The sequence below is a fragment of the Acanthopagrus latus genome, chromosome 3, assembly GCF_904848185.1.
Source record: "Acanthopagrus latus isolate v.2019 chromosome 3, fAcaLat1.1, whole genome shotgun sequence".
NCBI classification, from domain to species: Eukaryota; Metazoa; Chordata; class Actinopteri; order Spariformes; family Sparidae; genus Acanthopagrus; species Acanthopagrus latus.
This window is the reverse complement of record NC_051041.1, coordinates 2,704,690-2,728,828: the sequence shown is the minus strand read 5'-3', so window position 1 is coordinate 2,728,828 and position 24,139 is coordinate 2,704,690. Positions and strand designations below refer to the sequence as shown.

At 45.8% G+C, this 24,139-nt stretch overlaps 1 protein-coding gene across 1 annotated transcript in view; it reads left to right on the top strand.

Moving 5' to 3' along the window:
- The window catches only part of grin2da (glutamate receptor, ionotropic, N-methyl D-aspartate 2D, a), a 195,360-nt gene that overhangs the window by 39,262 nt on the left and 131,959 nt on the right, over window positions 1-24,139 (top strand). The window lies entirely within an intron of this gene.

Sequence of the window (24,139 nt, the reverse complement as noted above, 5' to 3'; positions counted from 1 at the left end):
GGGGAAATGAAATGTGTTGAAGCGTGTTCACTGTCGACCCCGCCGCCTTTGTTCCACGCAGCGCCGTGTTTCAGGACAACAGCAGCCATCACGGGTGAATCCTCTGTCCTCCTCTTCTGTCTGCGGCGCTGCAGAGTCGATTTATCGTATTTTGACATGAAAATTGCAGCTCAGCCTGCTGGTCTTCACTGCTTTTCTGACTTTTTCTTTTCAGAGTATTTTTGGGATCTGCAAAAGCACCTGAGCCGAATTTCAGGCTTTTATCCCAGAAAGCAAAGACCAACACTACGGAGACGACGACAACACCGAACAGACGATAAATCAGGTTCAAAATACTCATTTCGGCGACATGTTCCAGTCAAAGGTTTTTCCTGAGGGACGTTCTTTCTCTTTTCATCGCTTGATAAATGATTTTAAATACTTTCAACAATGTTCTAACCCACAAGTTAACTCAAGGTAACACTGCGCTTCATGTCAGTGTGTCTCTGGGTGTTTATCTCTTTTTAAATGTGCAAATGAGCCAAATCCAATTAAATATAAGCAATCTGCATAAATGAAATCTGGACTAAAACAAACACCTTCATGTGACGTTTTGATTCCACCCGTCTGGAAGAACGAAGACATTTTGTGGCCCCAACTCTCAACATTAACCGGTGAATTGGAATAAGTGGTGATTTTTTTTCACCTGCAGTGTCTCTACTTAAGAAGAAATGACATAATTACCTAATTGCCCTGCATGTGAGGCGCTGGAAGGGTTCTCTACGTGAGAGGAGAGGCCGCATTGAGCTGATGAACCGACGGCTCTGTGGAAGGTTTCAGGGCGACGACGACGCTGAAGAGACGACTGTGTTTAAAGACGTGATGAGATCTCGCAGCCGAAAGCCGAAACTGCACGCATCAGCAAAGCAGCGAGCGGTCAGAGTAGCCATGAACGAGGAGGTGATATGTGTTTAAACTGTCCTTCACTGCTAAAAGCCTTTTTTATGCCTCTCGGGCACGCAGCTCTTGGCCTCCGTCAGCAGTTTGAACGTAAGCGATGTGAAATAACGGGAGGTCCGCGCGCAGATGAAAGACTGGTGGTTTAATATCTGCAGTGTCCAGCCGCGCAGATTCTACATCTTTTATCAGCACTTCTCTGTGATTTATGATCTTATTAAGAGCGTTTAGGACTTCGGCTGTAGCTCTTGTGGGTGTGCTGTGGTTCCATTCTTTGTAAATGTGGTTATAGATTATGTTTTCCTGCTGGTTTCACCCACTGTAAATAATGTACAACTTAAATAATCTGAGGTGTTTCACCTCCACGGATGCTCAGGTTACAGGGACATAATCTGCAGACTGTAACAGGAACATAATTGTATATAAGTGTTTGCACTGACGCCAACACTCTGTACAATGTGTCTTCCAACCACGTCTGAAGGCCAAACTTTTAATACATAATCTGAGTCGCGACGCTGGAACGCGGGACAGAAAAGCCTCCTCCTCCTCCTCCTGCTGGCATCTCACTGATCTCTCTCCAAGAACTCTGTTGTGTTTCCATCTGTGTCATTAGAAAGAGTCACATTTTGCCAGATTATCTGTTGAGGAAAGTTCCCAAAAACAGTCGTGTACGGTCCCCTCAGTTTGAAGAAAAGCCTCTTAGACCTCTAAGAAATCCCACATCCTGCTTATCCAAGTACATAAATGAAGTGCAGGAGCAGTTTGTTCTACGTAGCAGATGCTCGGACATATTTGTCTCCGTGCCGCCACCTCCGTCTGATTGCTCATGTCACCTGCACAGTGAGGGGTGTAACTGCAGGAGATATCATGTTCCCTCATGTGTCACGACCTCCCAGTGAAGCTCAGGCGGGTGAAGACAAGTCACAGGTGTCTGGAAGGGGGGAGAATACGTCAGCCTGCAGCCTCCACAGGGACGACAGAAGAGATAGCGATGGATGTTCAGTTTGTTGAGCATCAGTTTGCCGAATGAGTCAATGGGGCAAGTGTTTCCCACACGCTGTTCGTCATGTTTCGTTTCTGTCGTTGCTTGTGCAGATTTTCAGCGGTTGTACGAGATCGAGACGACGCTGCATGTTAATGTTTTTTATGATTCAGAGCTTCTCACCGTGTAGAGTATCTTGTTATCATCGCTATCTGCAATAATACAGACACAGTGTGTGTATATACAGTATGTTGTAATGAGAAAAGACTGGCTGTGGTTCCTCGCCGGGCTTTTCGACACACCCCGCAGACACTAAATGGTTTTTGTGTGGTCGAAAGATTGTTTAATGAATGTGAAAAATTACATTTCTCATATGCGCTCATATCCTTTGTGGGGGGGAAAAAAACCCCTGTTTGCTTGTCAAATAATGAGCATTTGCAGCCTCCAGTGCTTCTCTGGTAATAAATCAAGTGTTGGTGTCGCTGTCTTCTTCTGTGGTTTTGTCAGTGGGGGGGTTACATGCAGCCATTGGTTCGTTTTGAAGCTACTGGAAGCCAATCAGTTTCAGGTGTCACACATTACAGAAGCAAATCACGACTGGGAAGAGACTCCTGTTTGTATCCAGACTTTGTAATTATGATGAGTCGTAAGATTAGAGTGAGATGAAGGACAGAGCGTCTTTATTGTCTGGGCTAAATATTATAGCGATAAAACTCTCAGACATGTGACAAGTTAAAAGCCTTGATCTTTTTATTTTTCTAAAGTACATTTTGTCCAGTTGCCAGCATAGAATTGAACATTTATGTTACAGCAAACCAGAAATAAATCTACATTTTTATTCTTTATCTTTTGACAACTGTGTGTTTATGGTCTGGTTAAGTTTAGGCACAAAAGTCTCTCTGTTAGTTTGAGGAAAAGATCGTGTTTGGCTTGAAATACAGCTGGAAAAATGTCCAGTCGTATCACCTTTACAAATAGTGGAACTCCATCTCTCTCTGACATCACCAACCTACTGATATGAAAATCTGCACATGTACAGATCAGATTGTTCAAATTATACAGATTTGGTTTGCAGAAATGTAAAATACCAACATTTTGCTCCAGTGACTGAAGGGAAACCTTTGAGGAAAAGGAGGAAGCGATGATGTTGAAACAGCGCCTGAGGAGATGTTTAATGAATATGATCGGTACTCATGGCGATGAGGTCAAGAGGGCTACGCAAACATTCAGCTGTTGTTTCTACAGTCTGAGAGAAAACCTCTGACCTGATGCGCAGAAGTAAAACACTGTCTGCACTTTGTAATTAGCCTGGAGGTGCGGATCAGCGGGTGACAGGCTCATTAGCTGTTTCTTGACGATACGTTGTGTGTAGGAAGCAATCAAGCGCAGGATGATTTGAGTGATGGAAGTGATGGAGTCGGTGCGTTAATTATTGCTGACTGTGGAAGAGATGTGTAATTAATCCAATCACAGCAAGCAGAGACGCCGTGGCTCGTTGCCGAGATGTAGATGATGACATATTGTCTTCTGCGAGTCCACATGTTGTCGAGCTACTTCACTAAGACAGGTGCAGGTGTGATGTTTGCTATGCTACCGGGATCGGTTTAGCATGTTAGCATGCTAACGCTAGCTGATTAGCACCAAAACAAGTGACAGCTGAGGCTGATTAGGAAGCACTGGACAAACTGCAACATCATTATTTAATATCTAATCACATCACGAGGAACATCTGCTGATTACGACGCCGTCTCGAGTCGATACTGATGCCTTCAGTGATGTCACTCAGTCGCTAAGTGGCATTGTGGGTAATTTAAGACTGTTGGCTCATCATGGACAGTCTGAAAAACAAATGATGAAGCAGAAAACCAAAAATATCAAAATATCAGCTGTTCGATTCCACTCGTTCTTCCTTCTATTTCAAAACCTAGTGCCTACATTACCCACAATGCAACTAAGAAAGTAAGACTCCCCAGGAAACATGCTTCAAACATGCTCTTTCCTCCTGTGGTTAAAGCTGCCAATGTGCCTCTGAGCCAAGCACTAAACATCCCCCACACACACGCTGTGGTGTTCGGGGATAGTTTGCTGCTGACGTGGCGTATATCTGTTTCCCGTCAGCCGTCTCGGATAAATGAAGGTTTTTAAAAAGTCTGTAATGGGTCAGAAATGTGGTTAGGTGTCTTATTGAAAGCGGAGGAAGACTTCTTCTACTGCATGAAATTTCCATTTACGGCGGAGACGCGGGGCCGCGAACGTCCGTGAAAAAGCAGTTTGCTGTGACGAAATTGAATTCCGTCTGTCAGTGTGTTTATGTGTGTGTGTGTGTGAGAGAGAGAGGATGTTTAAATCACCGTGTGACCTTCCATGTGTGATGTTATGTGTGATTGTGTGTGCGGGGGAGGGGGAGGGGCGGCGGCTCGGAGTCGTCTCGCTACGTTATTAAGGAGGCGGGGCCGGAGAGGAGGCCGCTGGCGTTTTGGTGGGTCGGGGGAAGTGGATGATGGATCGTGACACGTCGTCCTCTCATCTCATCAGCTCACAGCACTGATGGCTACCCTTCACTGTCGCAGGCCGTGTGTGTGTGTGTGTGTGTGTGTGTGTGTGTGTGTTGCAGCTTGAGGCGAACATCTCATCTGGTCTGTAAACATGATAATTGAACACATGTCGATGGATTTTCTCCACGTGTTCAGACCTGCACATCTACCGTGGCGCCTGCTCAGGAGACTTTCTGACGCTGATGTTGAACAGCGACGACATTATCTGGTCAGTTGAGGACGTTTCTGTGTTCAGGAGGATGTGCAGCTCTTTGTGTGTTGTCATGATGTATTTCCTAAAGATTACAGGCAACTGGGACATGAAGCAGGGAGGAATTTGATTTGAATCTTGAAATGAATAACCCAGTCGCATTGCGAGCTAGCTAATGAATCCTAGCTCTGTGCTGTGTGATTGCGTCTGGACGTAAGACCGCAAAGAACTGGGTGTCTGCTTTTCTGTTTGTGTTCATTATTGCTCAATATTTCTACCAACATTTAGGCAGGAAGTTGCCTCGGCGAGTTCATCTTTAGTTTCCAGATGAGGAGCAGGTGGAGGTTGTTTGTTACTAGACAAGTTTGTCACATGTGGACGCTCTGTACGCACAAGACATCCGGATTGTTGTCGTACATGTTGAGGCGGTCTGCTTCCTGCGTGGAAACACTGTTTATCACTCCAACAAGTAGAAGAGGACGCAGCCTCCCAGCAGCCTCGCAGGCATGACTATCATTTTGAGAGCGCTTTCTGGTTTCATTACTATGATTGATTCCCTGCAGCCAATCACAAGCCGGTGTTCTCTGTAACCAGCAGGTGCTGATATGTGACACTTCCATGATGCAGGTCGTTACATGACCTGTGTGTCCACGACTGAGTGGACACGAACTTGTGTATATCTTTGTTTGTACACACATTATGAAGTGCTTTAACACTGCCAACCATCCCTGCCTGAGGGTGTGTGCATGCATCTGTGTGTGTGTGTGTGTGTGTGTGTCAGGCAGACAGCTCCTATTGCTCTTTTGGACGAGAGCAGAGCGTCTGCCAGTGTGTCGACAGGCTCGCTGGGAGAAATACTGGATATAATCGCGGCGTCCGGGTGCGTCGGCTTCGGGCCTCGGCGTCATGTGTCTCCGGCTCGGCATGTTTAACCGCCTGCAGTCAGGGCAGCAGACGTTAGACGGCAGTTTGTTTTTTATTAAAGGGTGGACACATTTTTCTGTTCCATCCTTGCGACTGTCTTCATCCACCGGCCTCAGGGAGGAGAGAGGTCCTCGAGTGGAGTGTGACGGCTCGTTAGTTAGAGCTTGACACATGTTGTGTGTGTGTGTGTGTCTGTACATGAAACCATTTGACAGCCGTTTGCAGAGCGATATGCCTCTCAGCGATCTTATGTTTGCATACACTCAACGTGCTGGAGTGTGTGTGTGTGTGTGTGTGTGTGTGTGTGTGTGTGTTCATGTGCTCGTGCAGTGGAGCCGCCCGACTGTCTGGCTGCTGGCGGAGACAGAGATGGATGGTCGTGCAGCAGCAGAGGGTCAAGGATGCAGCTGGCTCGTCCCCCAGCAAACACATCGACGCTGAAGGACGAGCACGTTCCCAGCACCAAGAGGAGAAACACAGTCCGGAGATGATCACAGAAGAATTCAGCTCAGTCTCAGGTCGTTAAAAATGATGGTGTTGTTTCAGAGTCCAAGACGGTCCTGAAACGCTGCAGTCCGGTCGGTATGTGGGTCACCTGCTCCGGTCGAGACACTAACGACGGTTGTTTTAGTGATGCTGCTGTTTCCTGCGTCCATCACACGTGAGTGGACGCAGTTATCGACCCTGTGGTGTAAACACCTGCCTGTACTGGAGGCTTTAAGTTACATAACAGAGAGGAAAATTGCATACGGCAAATTTGCAGTAAAGTTTATGGAGTCCTTCTTTGACAAGTAGATGTTTAAACTGAAATTAAAATCAATAAACTTAGCCACAGTGAGGATCGATATTTTTACCGACTGTCAAAACACAACAACAATACGCCTCTGATATTTTTCTTCTTGGGACCAGTTTCATCCATTTTCAGTGGAGCAGGCGGCTGAATAACAATGTTTATTCTTTCAAGATCCATCTGAAGCGCTCCACATTTTGGAGACTAGCTCTCGTGGGTTTATTGAAAGCCACATACTTCAGGAACAGATCAATAAGGTCAGGAGAGACACTGAACGTACCGATCGGACCTCCAGAGACTCAGAGACACGGAGCTGCCGGATTATTCAGACGATCCGGTCAGATTATCTCCGGTGAACTCGTCTCCTCCTGGTGCTCCTGATCCTTCTCCCGCTGGAACAATTCTCCTGTATTATTATTATTATTATTATTTATTTTTTTTGTCAACTTTCGCTCCAGGAGCCAAACCAACCATAAAAATAATGTGTCTCTCAGAGGATTTAATATTGAACTGTCACGCAAGATCAACTTCCCAAATAACAGCCGATCCCGTCTTTCCCCCTGCCGATACACAAACGCAGGAAATGATAAACCTGCCGCGTCCTGGAGGCTGGCTCGCAAGAGTTTTTTGGCTTCCGTTCAAATGAGACTACACGGGGAAGTCATTTGAATGAAAATGAGGAAATAATATTAATAATCATACGGAGAGGAGTCGGTGAGACTGTTGTGTTGTCAGCAGCTACTTTTTCTCCTTCACACTCTCTTTCTCCTCGTTGTTCCTCCGTCACCGTTTTTATCGAACCGTCCATATGAATCAATCGGTTAAATGGAAATTGATTTTCCCCACATTAAAGGAGCGTCCACACGTCTTTGAACCATCAGTTGACAGGTAACAGGGGGTCAAGGGTGCAGAGATGTATTGATTTCTATATGATCGCCTTCGAACAGGAGCTTCTTCCTCCTCGCGGCTGCCCCGGACATTACCACACACACACACACACACACACACACACACACACACTCACACACTTTTTATTGTTTCGTCAATAACATAAAGCTTCACTTATGGTTTTTTCACTGCTATAAATCTCCACACACACACATGAATGCATGCAGATCCAGAAACAGCTGCCTCAGCGTATGGGAGGCCAGGCTGCTTGCTAAGCTCTAATCCATTCTGCTGCTGAGGTGTGTTCTGGGTTTATAGCCGGGCAGTGGTCCTCCAGAGACTCCCTGACTGTCACATTTGTGTGTGTGTGTGTGTGTGTGTGTGTGTGTGTTTGGGAGACAGTGGAGTAGCTGTCAGATGATTGAATGTGTGTGTGTGGAGGCTTGTTTTAAGTGAAATACAGCCAGGAGCCGGGGTGTACCTGAGGAAGTCCCCGCGGTGGAGGAGCGCTGATTCAACCAGTCCAACCACTGAACTGGAACCTGCAATACCACCAGACTCCCTTAACAAATTGCACAATTTTAAGACTTGTTGCGTGAGGAGAAACACATCAACAAGGTCACGAAATGGCAACAGAAAATTCTAAATCAGTCGTGCCGTCGCGTACATTCAGCATTCGATTCAACACTTCAGGTTGTTTCTACCTTCGTGTGTCTAAAGTGCATCTGACCTGCACAGCTGTTGATCACAGTTTCAACTAATTTCACCATTTACACTACATTCATGAGAGAATACGTATTATTGATGGTAAACGTGTATAATTTTGAGAAAGTCTCCAGACTCGCTTAAGAAATCACACAATTTTGGAAGTTGTTCAATCCAGAAGATCTTTATAAATGTTTTAAAACACTGACTATGACAAAATCATTATTATATGGGTCTTCTTGTGTATTCGGCCAGTTCTATCCTTGTCCCAGTGATACCTGGGTTTTAGCTCATTGTCATATGAAGCCGGGAAGTGAGATCCGATAGTTTGATCAGCACCAGTGTGTGTTTTTATGGTGACGGTTTCCTGCTCTCTGTTTGGGTTTCTTGCAGGAGTGTGTGTGTCGAGCCCAACTGTGCAGCAGTTTTTGTTAACTTAGTTGTGGCCGCTGCCAGGCTGATGAAGCTCATATGCAAACAGCCGGCGGATGCTGAGTAGATTAACTCCGGCCACACAACGCTCGCGAGCAAATCCGTGTAGCGGTCAATATTTGGGGAGCAGCACGGCCTGGTGGTCAGAGAGACAATCCTGATCTACAGATCGATCTGGCTGAGGGATGCAACATTTTCTAACATGTTATTAACTAAAAAAAATAATTTAGATAGATGTTTTACTCCACCACAAGTCCAAAACCTGAAGATAAAGAGCAGGACAGAGGTCTGATTGGCCTGCTGCTGCTGTCACGGTGGTTTGAGAAGGTATTTTCAATCAACCTCGTCGATCTGCATTTCACCTGAAAGTTCAGTTCTGGCTGTCTCTCCCCGGAGGACACCGAGAGACTAACACACGCTTTTATCACAATCAGGCCGAATTATCGGGATGCAAAAAGACGGCGTTGGAAAAAAAAAAAAGAAAAAAAAAAGCTCTGCTGGGAGAGTCTCAACAGGTTCAGGGCAAATCATCGAAACCAATTATGCCGGAGTGTAAACAAATGTAAACACATGGAAAAAAATCCATTATAACCATCCTTGCACTCACTCACACACACACACACACACACACACACACACACACACACACACACACACGCTAAACTTGTTATCAGTTAAACGAAAAAATAATTCTTTATCACAAGCTGGCGCTGAAAATATAATTCCAGAGCTCTCAGTCAGAGACACGTCATGTCAACGTGAGTCTGCAGCTTTCAGCGCCGACGTCTCTGACTGTTGATCCACTCAGAATAAAGCCGACACACACTTCAGTTTCCAAACAGAATGTAAACAATCTGAAGACATTTACCTGCTGCTGCCAGATACACAGAGACTAGACAGTATTACATTACAGTAACCGTGTCTGTTTCCTGAAAGATATTCACATACAGGTCACAGTAATGCAATTCCAATTGAATCAATCATAACATCTGTACAACCACAAAGAAGGAAAAAATAACACAACATGAGATGAAAAATGACAAAAAAAACAACTACAAGAATGCCTAAAATTGCATAAAATGGCTGTACTGGTAATATTCATTCTGTATATAGGAGTGGTGGTGTTATTTAATGTTGTTCACGTTGGCATTTTTTTTATCACTCATTTGAACATTTCACTTTCCACCAGTCTGACAGAAATTTGAGTACAGCAATAAGACTTTGAAATGTCCCATTAATTAAATTAACTTCACACATTCATTATTACAAGAAAATCCATCACATGAACTGGGAAATGTTCTGGTTCTGGTGTCAGTTAGCACTGACCATTCATCAAAGTCCAGACATGAAATCTGAGCTTTAAAAAAAAAACCCTAAATGCACATTTTGAGTATTTATTCCTGCTAGTGTGAAAGAAGAAATCTAACCCAAATCTCAGAACAGAGTTGCTGATGAATTAACAATATTCTGTCTTTAGTTCCTGGACTTTCATGTCGGTTCATAGAGGAGAACGTGACCTGATGTTCTGGGAGAGCAGGTCACCTGGTCTGAGAATTGAACCTGCAACCTTCCTCTCACAGACCTGATTACAATCACCAGAAAACCGACCGGAGCCCTTCGTGATGAAATGTCAGATCCCACACTGGTTTTCACGCTGATGATGATCCTCTCTGGAGGAAACAGCTGATTACTGGAACTCATGTTACACATTCATGACTGAACTGAGCAGCAGCAGCTCCAAACATGATTATTCATGTCTGAATTATCACAACATTAATGTGTGACACTCACATCGACATCTCAACGGCTTTCCACCGCAGCAGCTGTGAGTCGAGTGAAATCACATCCAGTATTATTTCCATCAGGCGGAATTGTGAAATTACCAATTATGCAAAACTAAACGTACACTTTGCATTTTCACAAATCAATTGTGCAGCACTGTGACAAACGATGTGCATAATGTTGGTATTCATCAAAACCCCGCGATGTATTCATAAGCTCGGACCGCGGGCTGGCACGGCCCGGAGCCAGACAGCTGGCAAGATATTGGCAAGATATCTCAGCTGTCATTGGCAGCCTGGCAGAGACGAGGAGGTGGCGCGCGTCAGAACCGAAAGGGTAATTGTAATATGTGAAACTGTGGGCGCTGTGTGAGTATTTATATCCTAATGAGAATCCGTTTGGAGACGATTGTGTCAGGGTGTAATGAGAAAGTTATTTTCAAAGCCATTTCGGTTCATACTGACGTCTCAGGCAATTTTTTTTTTATTACCTAATTTATCTATAAAGCGATTATAAGCCTGCAGTTTTGGGATAAAAGTCCAAAATGACGTCTGTTGGTTCTTACTTTTCATGATTTGTTGTTTGTTGTTGGTGCAGCGACTCTTGAAACTGTCTGAACGCTCCTGTATTTAGTGCCTGTCTCTTTAAAGCCCAGTCTGCTCTGATTGGTCGGCTCACACAGGCCTGAGCAGGCGTGCTGAGGGAGGGCGGAGCCTGTTTAGCTGTGACATCACAACCATCTGGTCGTCCTGAAGGATCCGTTTTGAAAGCACAGGTTAAAAAAAAATCATCTCACTTCCTGCCACAGGGGGATTTTCAAGTTAAAAGCATTTGCTCCAGGACTCTAATCGCTCATGAAAGGCTGCTTTGGGGACGTGTCATGAAAATATCAAATACCTCTTTTAAACTTAAACACTGGTCTCCGTAAGGATCCTCTGACTGCCTGTGACTCTGTTATTGAGCCCTTTACCGTTTTATTGGCTCTTTTATTAAACCAACCTTCCCTGTACAGTTTGCGTTAAGACTGACTAAATAAAAGTGATGGTTACAACTTCTTTCAATGATGGTTTGAAAGAAGGTTTGACAACAGGGACCCTTTCATATCTTTTATATTGTATGACTTTGTCGACAGTGAAAAAGTAAAGAATAAGATGATCAAAACTGCAGTTATCAGGTCCAACAGAGCCTCACTTTCATTTACAGTGTTGTGCAAAGTGTTGAAACAGAGACGCTGTTGTTGGTCGCTCCTGTAGACAAATATTAGGGTGGTTTTCCTGGTGAATCACTAAATTGCCTTCACTTTAGCTCGAGGGTCCAGCTTCCTGTCCCGGGTCTCCCCTGCTGTCTCCTCTCGTTGGACGGACTGTCACTTCAAAGCAGGCGACTGGTGGTTGAGTTGCGGTGCAGAGATCTGCGATGCTGCCAGAGCTTGTTTACTTCTGTTGTCTTTTAACGAAAGAATGAGATGCACACACTTTGACCGACGATAGTTAAACTATATCCCCACTATTGTAAAGAAACATTGTGCAGTCATCAGTCACGAGCTTCTTAAAACTCGTCCTGTAGGAGCAGTTCTTCCTCTCAGATGCCGATTCACTGTGGAGAGGTTTACGTGGCTTTTTGACCCTGAAAGCTGTGTGGCCCGAAGCGCTAGCTGCTCCCAGGGGAATTAATTCTTTGGAGAAGGGCAGAGTCACGGACTCCCCGTGGAGAGAGAATCCCCTGAACTCGAGCAGGGAAACTCTAGCTGGCTGGTGAGGTGAGGTGTGATGCTCATCAGGCAGCCGACTCAGGTGGACTCCTCGGTGGTGCTCAGGATCAGGCTGCCAGATGAGTTCTCATCGTCTGCCTCGTCTTTCTCCTGCAAACCAAATCTGCCTGACAACAGACAAACATTCATCCATAAATAATAAATGCTTTGTTGGACGTGTAACGCTGATTCTCTGCAACTGCACTGCAGTGTCCAAAAAGACATTTCCTCATGTGTTGTTATGATGAAGGTGGTTGAGAGTTCTGTCTAAGAGGTCGGTCAAAATCTCCGGTAGTTACGTTCAATTGGGTTGAGATTCGGTGACCGTGAAGGCCACAGCGTACGATTCACAACGTTTTCCTTCCAATCAAACAATCAGCGACCCCTCGCGCCCTCGTGGAAGAGGGCTTTATCATTCTGGAGGTTCAAGGCAGAACTCATACAGCAGCATAGAAAAGTTTCGTCACAGGATGAAGGTGAACACTTTTTACTGACTTACTGAGACTCTTTGCTCTTCCTGGACTTATGGACCCAGAACACGGCTGCAAAATGCCACAAAGCAGATTAACAAAGTCACTGTTTGTTGTTTCTCTCACACAATAACCAGGATAGATGTTAGCTTAGTACGTTTCTGAAAAATCACGGAGACATTCAAGCTGTATGTTTCATTTTGTTGCAACTCTACATTTGTTCAGCTCCAGTATTGGTCTCTTGTGCTCATGCTCCGGTTAGGTTTCGGAAAACATTATGATTTGGCTTAAAATACCTTTCAGTTGCCACCAACACCGCTGGAAACGTCTCGAGGTCAAAATATGCAGCGAGTTCTCACGTACAAACCAAAGCACAGACTCGTGCTGCGGTCAGCCATGTGGCAGCCACATCTCTTCCACCTCCCAGTGTGGAAGTAAGTTCATTATCATACAATGCTATGCTATCCTTTAGCTAGCCTGTGGGACGTACAGTACTCACTTGGACTGATCTGTGGTTTGCAGAACCGCTGACTGCTGCCGTTATATCCCGATGACTCTGCTGTGTTTCTCCACTCATTTACTCAGGTTTTTCCTTTGCTGTCACACAGCATTGCACTTCACAGACTTCCAACATTTGTCAGAGTAGTGAGCAGCATTTCAGTCTGACAGTCTTCATGAACGAAGTCAGTGCTGTAAGACTGTTTTCTCAGTTTGCTGTGGAAGAACTCGTCTGGTCGGCTCAGAAACCCGACCTCCACCCCAACCCAGCAAATTTGGGATTGAACTGGAACGCCGACCGTGAGTCCTATCGACCAACATCAGGGCCCGACTTCACTAATACTCCTGTGGCTGAATGGGAGCAAAGGTTTACAGAAGACTGGAGGCTGTTACAGCAGCAGAATCATAGTTTTGCATTAAGAGGCTCAACAAATCGACACATGAACAGAGTGGTTCTCCTCGTACATGAACTGCTGTGTCGCTGCGTTAGAAGACTACACTGTTTGTTTTAATGCCGGCTTTTCTTGCTTATTCTACCGCAGAGTGGCTCCGAGGCAAACAAGTACCTCCATTTAAATCCACTTAGGGGGATTTAAGCCGTTCAAATGTTATGATAGAGACTAAATGGTAAATCTGTGAGCTGCAGTCCTCGTGGTCACAGGTTGGAGCGATGAATGCAGTTAATTATGCGCTCAACAAGTGTGATGTGTTTGTTCGTGTGAGAGCGTGCTCGCAGGTTCAGCTCCTGACCTGATCGTAGCCGCCTCCCCCTCCTCCTCCTCCTCCTCCTCCTCTTCCTCCTCTTCCTCCTCCTCTTCCTCCTCCTCCTCCTCCTCCTCCTCCTCCTCTTCCTCCTCCTCCTCCTCCTCTTCTTCCTCCCCCTGCGGCGGCTGGCGCTCGGCTCGCCGCTCGCTGCAGCTCCTCCTTCAAGGAGCACCGAAGTCACGAGCGCAGATCAGGATTCACTGCAGGCTCAGATCTCAGCTCACACAGAGACACACAACCCACAGCATGATGCTCAAACTCCTCAGTCACACACACACACACACACACACGCACACACACACACACACACACACACATACACACTTGCTTACAGTGTCTCATCACGCCGGCAAGTCGGGGAGAGACCTCACAGTTAAAGTGCGATGGATTGCAGTTGACAGCCAGCAGGAGACGAGTAACTGTTGGCTGTTTTTTTGGTTTCGGGGTTTGTTGTGTCGCGCTGCAGAGCGACAGCAGCGAGAGAATGAAGTGAGTCAACATGTGCGGTACGATGGCACACTGGAGAGGAAGGTCATAAAACCCGCAGCGGATTTAAACGACTCATTAGATACTTTCTCAGCCTGCCTCGTCGGCCTTAAAGAGGCAGTGTGAAGGATTTACTGGACATGTTGGCAGAAATGGCATAAATTGTTGTGTTTTATGTTAATGTTAACATATATTGAACAGTCTCTTACTGAAGTGTACTCGGTTTATACTGACAAGTAAACAGGAAGGTCTCAGTCTAATATTTGGTTGTATAGTGGGATGTTTGTTGTGGTACCTGGCAACCCGACCCAGAGACAGAACACTTACACATGTTTGTGTCTGAAAACCGATGAAACATGTACCAGAAAAAGAAATAGGTATTTTCCTCCTTTCTCTCTCTTTCGCTCATCCTCCTGTCTTCACTCTGCAGTCCATCATCATATTTTCCCTCCTCTTCCTCTTTTTGAAGCTTCATCAACCAACGATAGCTCCTCAAAACTATTCACATGTTGACTCTTGACGTAGTACACTTGCAAGTAAGCTACAAGTACACAGCAGAGTGGGGAAGCGCACTTGAGTTTGTTTAATAAAATGAATTTGAAGTACACTTCTCTTTCATGATGAAGCTTCTCCTTCGTTTCGTCCTGTGAGCGACGTGTGGCGCAAAACTTGTATCTATCAGAAGTCATCAACATGTTTTTGAAGGTGTACGTTATTTCTTTTTTTTTTTTTTCGAGCTAAGCTGTTTTTTAAATGCAGTCATCAGAAAGTGATTCATGATACTGTGATGTTGCGGCTCGTTGCTTTAAACAGGTCCACATGAGCTCAATCTCTAAAGTGAAAGAACAACTTAACACCCTGATTTATCTGGAGCTCCTTCATATGTTTTTAAAGGGAAATGCTTTTAAATCGATACGTGGATTCGTAGAGTTTCTGCCAGTGAATAAAACGACTGGACCAGAATCAGCTGATGGTTTGTCTGCAGCAATTATCACATCACGGGTGTTTTAACCGCTCGGTCCTCAACCGAGAAGTGACGCTCTGCACGTCACAGCTGAGCCGGCGAACAGGCGTCACCGGTGAGTCGAGAGCAAGAAGAACCCACTCAGTGAGCGAGTGACGCTGATGACTCAGTGCACACGGCCCAGCTCGAGATCTTAGTAATAAAGATTTGTTCCTGAACGATCAACGCAGAGAGAGAGAGGAGATACGTTGTGTGACGATCGGAGGAGAAATCCAATATGAGCGGGAGGTTAATAATGCAGCTGCTGCTTCAAAATAAACGTCTGTGGTTCTGCATCAACACGTGCTAGAATGATTTAAAAGTAAGTATAATGTAAGAAATATTTCATTACTTCCTCGCAATATGAAAAAGGATGAAAAGGATAAAATAAAGTCAGTTGTTTTTGTCAGGAGCAGCTGGAACAACATATCCCGCCTAGAAGACGAAGAGAATATCCATTTTTCTCCTGAACGAAAAGGAAATCAACAAACTCAAGTCCATCGTACCAGCCTGGGACAAACCCTACAAGGTGTTTTGGGTCCTGGTGGTGTTTAATTCAGCGCTCTGTGTGAGATCTCCGGCCTTCTCGCTCATCTTCTGAAGGCAGCCATCAGAGACGACATCTGTCAGGACTCGCTGAGGCCATATGGGTGGTTTCACGTTCGCCCAGCGTCCTGTTAAAAAAAAACAAAAAACCCCTTTATGTCAGGTTTCTCATCAGTTTTTGGCAGGTACATCTATCATTGCTTTCATCAGCCTAAGGGATGTTGCCGTATTGATTAGCTGACCCACTTTTTTTTTTTGGAGCCAACGGAGGAAAAAAAACAAACAGAGAAAATGTTCAAAGAGCCGCTGACATGACGTGGATGGACACCGCGGAGAGATTCATGATCTGTGATCTGTGAAGAACAACAATCAAACTTTCAACCTTTGGGTATTTTTCTGTTATTTTATTATTATTTATTTTATGAGCAGTAATGACTCCCGTTAACTAAAACCTCAGTGCTGTTGCCATGGTTACTCACAGTTTAATGATTCAGAATGATTTTTGTTGAGTCCTGGCGGCTCAAACGGAAACACAAAGTATTCTCCGTGGCCTCGGTGCAAACAGAGATTACAAAGACGAGTCGGGCTCCTTGTTTGTTTTATTATTTACAGCGCGGAGGGTCGACAGAACGACTGCGGCAGGAAAAGAAAATGGCCACAGAGTGAAATGTTTACAGCACGGCAGGAGAGCGCTGCCGGTCCTGCTGTGGTGGTCTGGAGTGGAAGTCAGATGTTCGGTCTGATCATCTCAAACACACAAACACTCTGAAGCATCTGCGTTGTGTTTGCCTTTAGGACTCTCTGCCAGAGAGACTCTCTAACACGCAGATAACCAGTAAGTCTTGGTTAGGTTAAGGAAAAGATTGTGGACGCTTGATTTTAGACGGCAAACAAACAAATCTTGTGGTTGAAAGTCCCAAAACATCCAGGACCTCCAGTGTCATGACAGAAGACAACTGTGACCAGACTTCATCGGGTTGATATAGTTGCTAATGGATGGCTGTGCGAGCGTCTAATATTACTGCTGATGGGTTAACAGTGGAGTTATTTGAACAACTTCTAACTTGTATGTCTGGTTTGCCATTTTACATCAATATAAGCATGTATATGAAAGTGTTAAATGTTGGTAAACCTGCTAAAATAGTCGATTGACTCTTTTTCTGTTGCCTTCTGTTCCTGTTTTCGGTGGCAGGAAACAGTCTCAGTCTTTCTTTTTAAACTCAGTTCTGAGTGACAAAGTGTCCACGTGGTGCTTCAGTGGAGGCGGATGATGGTGGTCATGGCATCGGTATCGGACATGTGGAACAGGAGTCGTACTCGCGATACTGCAGACTCATCTGACCTGGGAGTGAATGCTGATTGTGGACAAAAGCTAGACGTCAGAGGGTTTTTGTCTCTATTACAAAAGGGGGGCTCAGGAAACGCTGATTGGTGTGAAATCAACCAAACCTCATTATTTAACGACCTGAGACGGGTTCTGGTTCTGCAAGTTGTGGAAGTCTGCATTTGCAATCCATCAAATTACTGCAGTTCTGCCTAATTAAGTTAGCTTTTGTAATGACCCTCCGACTGCACACTGTTGGCGGCACAAGTCAGCGTTATAAGCGTTTTCTCAGTGATTTATATTCAACGAGATCATCCATCGTGCAGCTCAAACCTGAAGGGGAGGAGAGTCTCTGATAAACATTAAGAAGCAAATGATGTATGGTGAAGAGAAAAAAGACAGAAGCTGTTTGTCTTTACTCGAACCTGCACAATAATCACACCGCAGCACGCTGCCAATAAAACGCACTTCAGCACTGTGGATGAAATGTCGCTGGAAAATTGCTTCCATTTAAGCGAAATCGCCAACAACGTCTTTGCCAGGCAGGAAATGACAAGCCACCTCCTTCCACACACACTCTATCACACACACACACACACACACACACACACACACACACACACACACACCTCCCATCATGGCCGACGGCTGTGAGGGCCCTTTAATATCTGCCTGAATTATGCAGCGGCGTTTCACAAACCGGGAATCGTTCCTCGGCTCATTCCGCCTGCTGCAGCCCGAGCGAGAGATATCAGGAATATTTATTTTTCTCCCACTTCTGTTTCCCGTTAATATCTCTTTTCTCTCCCTTTTTGTTTTTCCTCTCTTTGGCCTCCATTTCCTGTATCTCACCCCTCTCTCCCCCCCGCTGCTCCCCTCATTATACGCTGCACTTACAGTAGTTTATTACTCCCGAGTCTCCCCCCTCTGGCTCTCGGGCTCACTCCCTCTTCTCTACAAGAAGGTGTGGATGAAAATGTAGACCATGTGCTCATGCTTCCCCATCAGTCTGACTCAATCACTCTCCTGCTCCGAGGCACTCTGTATATTCAGTTTCTGGGGGGTGGTGGATGGTTATGTTTCCAACAAAGCTGCAGACCATTCCTCCTCGTCTGTTGAGGTGAGCTCTCTTCATTCCCAAAATGAGCGGCGTTCATCATCTTAATCCCGCTCCCCCATCTGTTTTCGCCTCGCTCTTAAGACTCCTCGCAGGCAGGAGCGAAAAGTGGAAATGAAATTAGAGGCAGAAAAAGCAGAGAAGGCGGCAGAGCGAGCGTTACGTCAGGAAGCCTTCTGGTTCGAAGCGGCGACATTACTAAGTGGTGTTTGGGAAAAAAGCAGCCAATCTGGCGAAAGAGTGACAGCTTTGAGTGGAGTGTGTGTCGGCGTGTGTGTCATGTGTTTGAGTGTGCAGACTCTCCATACGACTGTGTTTGTCAGTGGTGGGTGTTCTGTATATGTTGGACTGAGACTCACACTTCAGAGTATCCATCGTGTCGTCAGGCTATTTCTGTTCAAGAAAAATGCAGAAGGATTATATATAATTATTCAAGTTTTGCTCGATTCTAGTGCAGGAATCCACAAGTACTGCCCTGTAAATAATCCCTACACCATGTTACGGTGCGACAGGTGTTTTCAGACTTCATTTCAGTTCATCTGTTTTCATGCACAGTTTAAATTTGCACATGAAAATCAACTTGAAATGCTGGAAATTCGAATAGGTATCAATCACGTATCAGTTATCAATCATTGTTATATTAAATACACTGAAAAAGTTCCTTAAACTTTGGAAAAAAAAAGTAAAAAATATACAAAACATTGCCTCCCAAAAAAGAATCAAGTATCACACTGACCTGTGTAAACTACCATCACACAACATTCAGTCTGGTCCTTTTACATTCTGCTGTTAACTAGCAATAACAACCAGACAACATCTGGTTATATTGGCCAAAATAAAGGCACCAACAGGACCTGGTCAGGTTTAGACAATGATCACAGGACTTGAACACGGTTCACTTGGGTGAAAGTCTTCCAACACCCAGCGAAGATTGTATTTTATGATGTCACACTCCTGTTGGACAAAGACTGGACTGAAAGTTGGTGCGTCGATAAAAAACATGAGGTTCGTTAATCATGTGACTTAAATGTTCCTCAGCTAAAAGATGGCACTGTAAGCTCTCTGGAAACCTGAAGCTGCACTTCAAAATACATGAACACGATCAACAGATGGGCGACTCCAGCAGCTGCAGATGAGGGTTTATTTATCCTTGATTTGTCTGGGACGGAGGATTTATCTGAGACATATGTGACCGACTGAATGTCCATCCTCTGTTGTTTATCGTTGAATCCCTGAAGGCTGGATAAAGTCACGCTGTTGTTCAAAAAAAAAAAATGTCAGGCCGTAAAAACCAACGATCTGTTGATGCGACTGACGACAGCGATGGCGGAGCCGTCAGTGCTGACAGATCGTGACCTTTAAAAACAGAAAGTCAAAACTAACTTTGACGCCCTTGTGCACGTCTACCGAGCAGCCGGTCTGACAAGAGCTACAGAAGTATCCACCACTAGACAAAATGATTAGCGATGCTGTCTTTTTTCCAGCTTTGATTGGAGAACACATTAAATACATGACCCAGACACACCAGGACGAGTTACCCTGAAACATTTAATGATCTATAAGAGGTGCTTGACATGATTTTTAGCAGCGTGCTGCTAATTACTGGAGATTTCTGTTGCAGTACAGCGTGTTTGCCTTGTGCGTGTGTGTTCACAGATGCAAGTGGTGTGTTTAGTAAGGAAAATGTGTGTGTTTCAGTGCCTTGGCATTCGTTTGTGTGAGCCTGAGGGGAGCAGGGAGGAGGAGGAGGAGGAGGAGGAGGGGGTTAATTAAAGAGAGTGAGCGGAATGAGGGAGTGTGTAACGGAGGGTAGTGGAGGCGAGAGGAAGCAAAGATGGAGTGTGTGTGTGTAGCTAATGTTAAAGAAGCGTGTGTGTGTGTGTGTGTGTGTGTGTGTGAGCACAGTGACTTGAGGATGATACATCGACTGGTGCTGTTTACATCTCCTTACGCTCCTCTTCGCCCAGTCAAGGCCTCGGTCGCTCGGCTCCTTTCCTCGCCCATATTTCACTCACAGGGCGAGATGGATGCACGCACGTCTTTAAGAAACACGACGCACAAAACGCGCAACATCCTTGTAAGTTACCTGCTGAGCGACAAGAGCACGGATACTTAAATCACCCTCCTGTCTCCGAGGATGATCCGTTTGAGAGCCTGACACTTTTCTTTTTTTTTTTTTTTGAGTAATGCGGCCACTTCCATTATCCGCTGACGGATGACTGACCTTTAAGTGAAAGATGGTAAATAGTCATTTTCATCCAGCGGCCTGTGGTTTCATAATAAAAAAAAATGTCACTACACTGTTTCCCGTGGAGGACATTTTGACTTGCCACAGCAGGAGGAGCGCAGGTGGAAACTAATACAATTAAAGATGAGTCACCGCCATCGACGCGTCTCCAGTAAGTCAGCTGCCGCAGTGTACGAGGTGTCGCATCGGAAAAAAAAAAGGTTGAAAAACAGTTTCTGAGAGAAGAAGAGAAGAAGATGTAGTCAAGATAATCCCACAAATGTCCCAGATTAATCCCCACATTCCCTCATAGATGGTCAAGGTGACTGCTCTTCTTCTTCTTCTTTGTTTACTTCCTTCCTTTCCTTCTTCATCTCTTTACATCTTCTGCATCAATTTCCGGTTATTATTCTGTTCACTGCGACCGTGCGTATCGCCTTCTTCAAGGAAACCGCCCTTTGTGTAGCCGAGTCTCGTCGATCCAAGCTCATAGAAATGCATTTAAAGTGTTCGCGAGAGAGAAAAGAAATTGGCTGCACGTTGGTTTTGATTAGCGAGCGCTATGGTAACAGAGGGTTGAATACACAGCTAACAACGAGCTTACAATGCTTAGGGTGATAAAAGCACCGCGCTCACCGACACGGTTCTGTCAGGAAAAAGCTCACAATAGACGTGAAAAAAGCTCCCCCGTCATTTTCCTGACTGGAGTGGTTGAAAAGCCTCGTCCAATCTCATCTGTGATTGGTCGCCTGAAAGAAACTGACCGTAGCAACACCGCAAAGATTGAAAAGAAAGCAATGCTATCGTCACCGCGAGGTGTCACTACGCATTTGACCCAAGTGTAAAAACACATTTTGTATGTACTCTAACCCATTTAAAATACGGATGTTGTGAACTTGAGTTGTCGGATATAAAACAACACTTGACCACTTTTACCTCTGGTCGCCTCCTTTTCGAGCGCAGATTACTTTTCATTTAAGCGCCTATTCAAACGGCCTTCAGGGCCGTCAGCAGCGAGGACGGGAAACATAAATAGATCCTTTTTAAGAACTGTATGCTGTCAGTGACGCTCTGTCTCTCTCTCTCTCTCGCTCATGACGTTACCTTTGTCCTTACTGCCGCTCGGTAACATCACCAGGATAGTTGACGTTGGGTCACACTGACGTATAAAATAAACTTCAGAAGATGACAACTGCTAAAAACTCCTCTGAAGACTTGGATGAACCAGTATACCAGTGGCACCACCATAGTCTGGAGCTGAAGAGGAGGAGGAGGAGGAGGAGAGGGAGGAGGAGGAGGAGAGGGAGGAGGAGGAGGAGGAGGAGGAGAGGGAGGAGGAGGAGGAGAGGGAGGAAAAAAGAGGAGAAGGAGAATTGACATCAAAAGGGAGTGAATATTCAATCTGTTGAGGGAAGCTTGGACACCTGACGAGGCTGGTGGAGGAGCTGGAGGAGGAGCTGGTGGAGGAGCTGGAAGAGGAGCAGAAGGAGGAGCAGAAGGAGGAGCTGGTGGAGGAGCTGGTGGAGGAGCTGGAGGAGGATCTGGTGGAGGATCTGGAGGAGGAGCTGGAAGAGGAGCAGAAGGAGGAGCAGAAGGAGGAGCTGGAGGAGGATCTGGTGGAGGAGCTGGAGGAGGATCTGGTGGAGGAGCTGGAGGAGGAGCTGGTGGAGGAGCTGGTGGAGGAGCTGGAGGAGGATCTGGTGGAGGAGCTGGAGGAGGAGCTGGAGGAGGAGCAGAAGGAGGATCTGGTGGAGGATCTGGTGGAGGAGCTGGAGGAGGAGCTGGTGGAGGAGCTGGTGGAGGAGCTGCAGCAGTGATGTTGAGGGCTGTCAGGCTGCACATGAACACCTGTATGAATATGACTGGATGTTACCAGCTGAGCAGATGATCGTGAGCCTGACAGTGGCAGAATGAAGCAGCTGATCTCTCGGCACACACACACAGACACACACAGACACGCACACGCACACACACACACACACACACACACACACACACACACACACACACACACACACACACACAGAATCATTATGTGCAGAGTGTCAGTACAGCGAGGGGACTGCAGCCCTCCTGCGCTCGTTATAAAGCCAGGAGTCATTTCGCCGCGAACACACAGAGCAGGACGCACAGCAGGTCGCTGCCTGTAATGATGGTTCGCAGGGTGGACGCTGTGTGTGTGTGTGTGTGTGTGTGATGTGTGGGTGTAATTGCACAGTGTGTATATGTGTGTCCACCTTCATGCTCTGCTTCGTACACTATGTTCATTTATCCATGTCTTTGATATGCTATGTATGCAGGCAGCGTACTTCTGGTGGTGCACTCTGTGTGTGTGCATGTGTGTGTGTGTGTGTGTGTGTGTGTGTGTGTGTGTGTGCAGTAGTGTGTAGCCGCAGATTTATAGGCATGCCTCCATGCTCTCCAATGATGTGGGACTGAGCCATGAATCAGATCAGCCTGTAATGAATTCTGATGGCCCACAGGAGAGGAAGAGGAGGAGAGGGAGGAAGAGGAGGAGAGGGAGGAAGAGGGAAGGAGAGGGAGGAAGAGAAGGAGAGGGAGGAAGAGGGAAGGAGAGGTTGGACGAGGAGGTAGAGGAGAAGAAGGAAGAGGAGAAAATGGAGAGGAAGAGGAGGAGAGGGAGGAAGAGGTGAAAAAAGAGGAGAGGGAGAAGAGGGTGATGGGAGGAAGAGGCAAGGAGAGGTTGGAGGAGCAGGTAGAGGAGAGAAGAGGAGAAAAAAGAGGCGAGGAAGAAGAAGAGGAGGATGAAGAGAGGGGATTATGAGGAGAGGTTGGAAAGAGAGAGAGAGGGAGGAAGAGGAAGGACAAAGTGGAGATGAAGAGCGATGAGCGGAGCTGTGGGTTCATTGATCGATCGCCAGAAACACCATTCAGTCACATGCTTCGTTCTTTAAAGGGACATTACACCACTTTGTCTCGTGTCGCTGGTATTTCTAAACACCAGAGACGTGAAGTGAGAGTGGTGTTTGAGTCAGAGCGGAAAAAAACGACATCTGCATGTTTCATAAAAAACCATGAATGAGACGTTCAGGTGCAACACGGCCTGAATGAATGCATCTATTCAGAAACGCTCTCATTCAGTTCTACTCACCTTTTTCCTCACTGCTGTTGGTTTTTAATTCATCGCTAGTCCGAGCTGCCGTGTGAAAAATGAAACGGAAGTCTAATCCCTCGCGGTGAACGTCAAGTTCGGCTTGATCTTGTCAAACTTGACAGGAGGCGACACAGATCCAGTGATGTGCGGTCGGGAGAGGCGGAGGAAGGAGGAGGCGCCTCAGCAGAGCTGGAGGGAGGTGTTGTGATTACACCACGGTCGTATCGTCTCGTCTGAATGTTGACAGACGCCATGTTTCTGTCTTTAACTGACGGTGTTTTAGCAGATTTGTGATGTCGGCTTTTATCTACACAGATGTTGAAATCATACCTTTGTGTTTGACACAGTTTGTGGACAGCTCGCTTTATAAACTGAGCCATCTTCCGGTTACTGGAAGAGGAACCATGTCGCTTCCTGTTGTTGTCAACTGTCCTTTTAATTTTCTTTGTCAGAACCATGTAACAAGTAGATTTTCTCGATGTGTACTTGACTAAATGCTGAAAAAATGCAGTTGACATTTATGAAAACACAAGACATGTTGATTAAATTAGCTCACCACACAAAGGACTGCGGTCAACATGAACTTCTGTCCCTGCCGTCCTGCACGTCATACGCCCACCATCGACCTCAACCTCCTCACCACGAGTAGTTTGT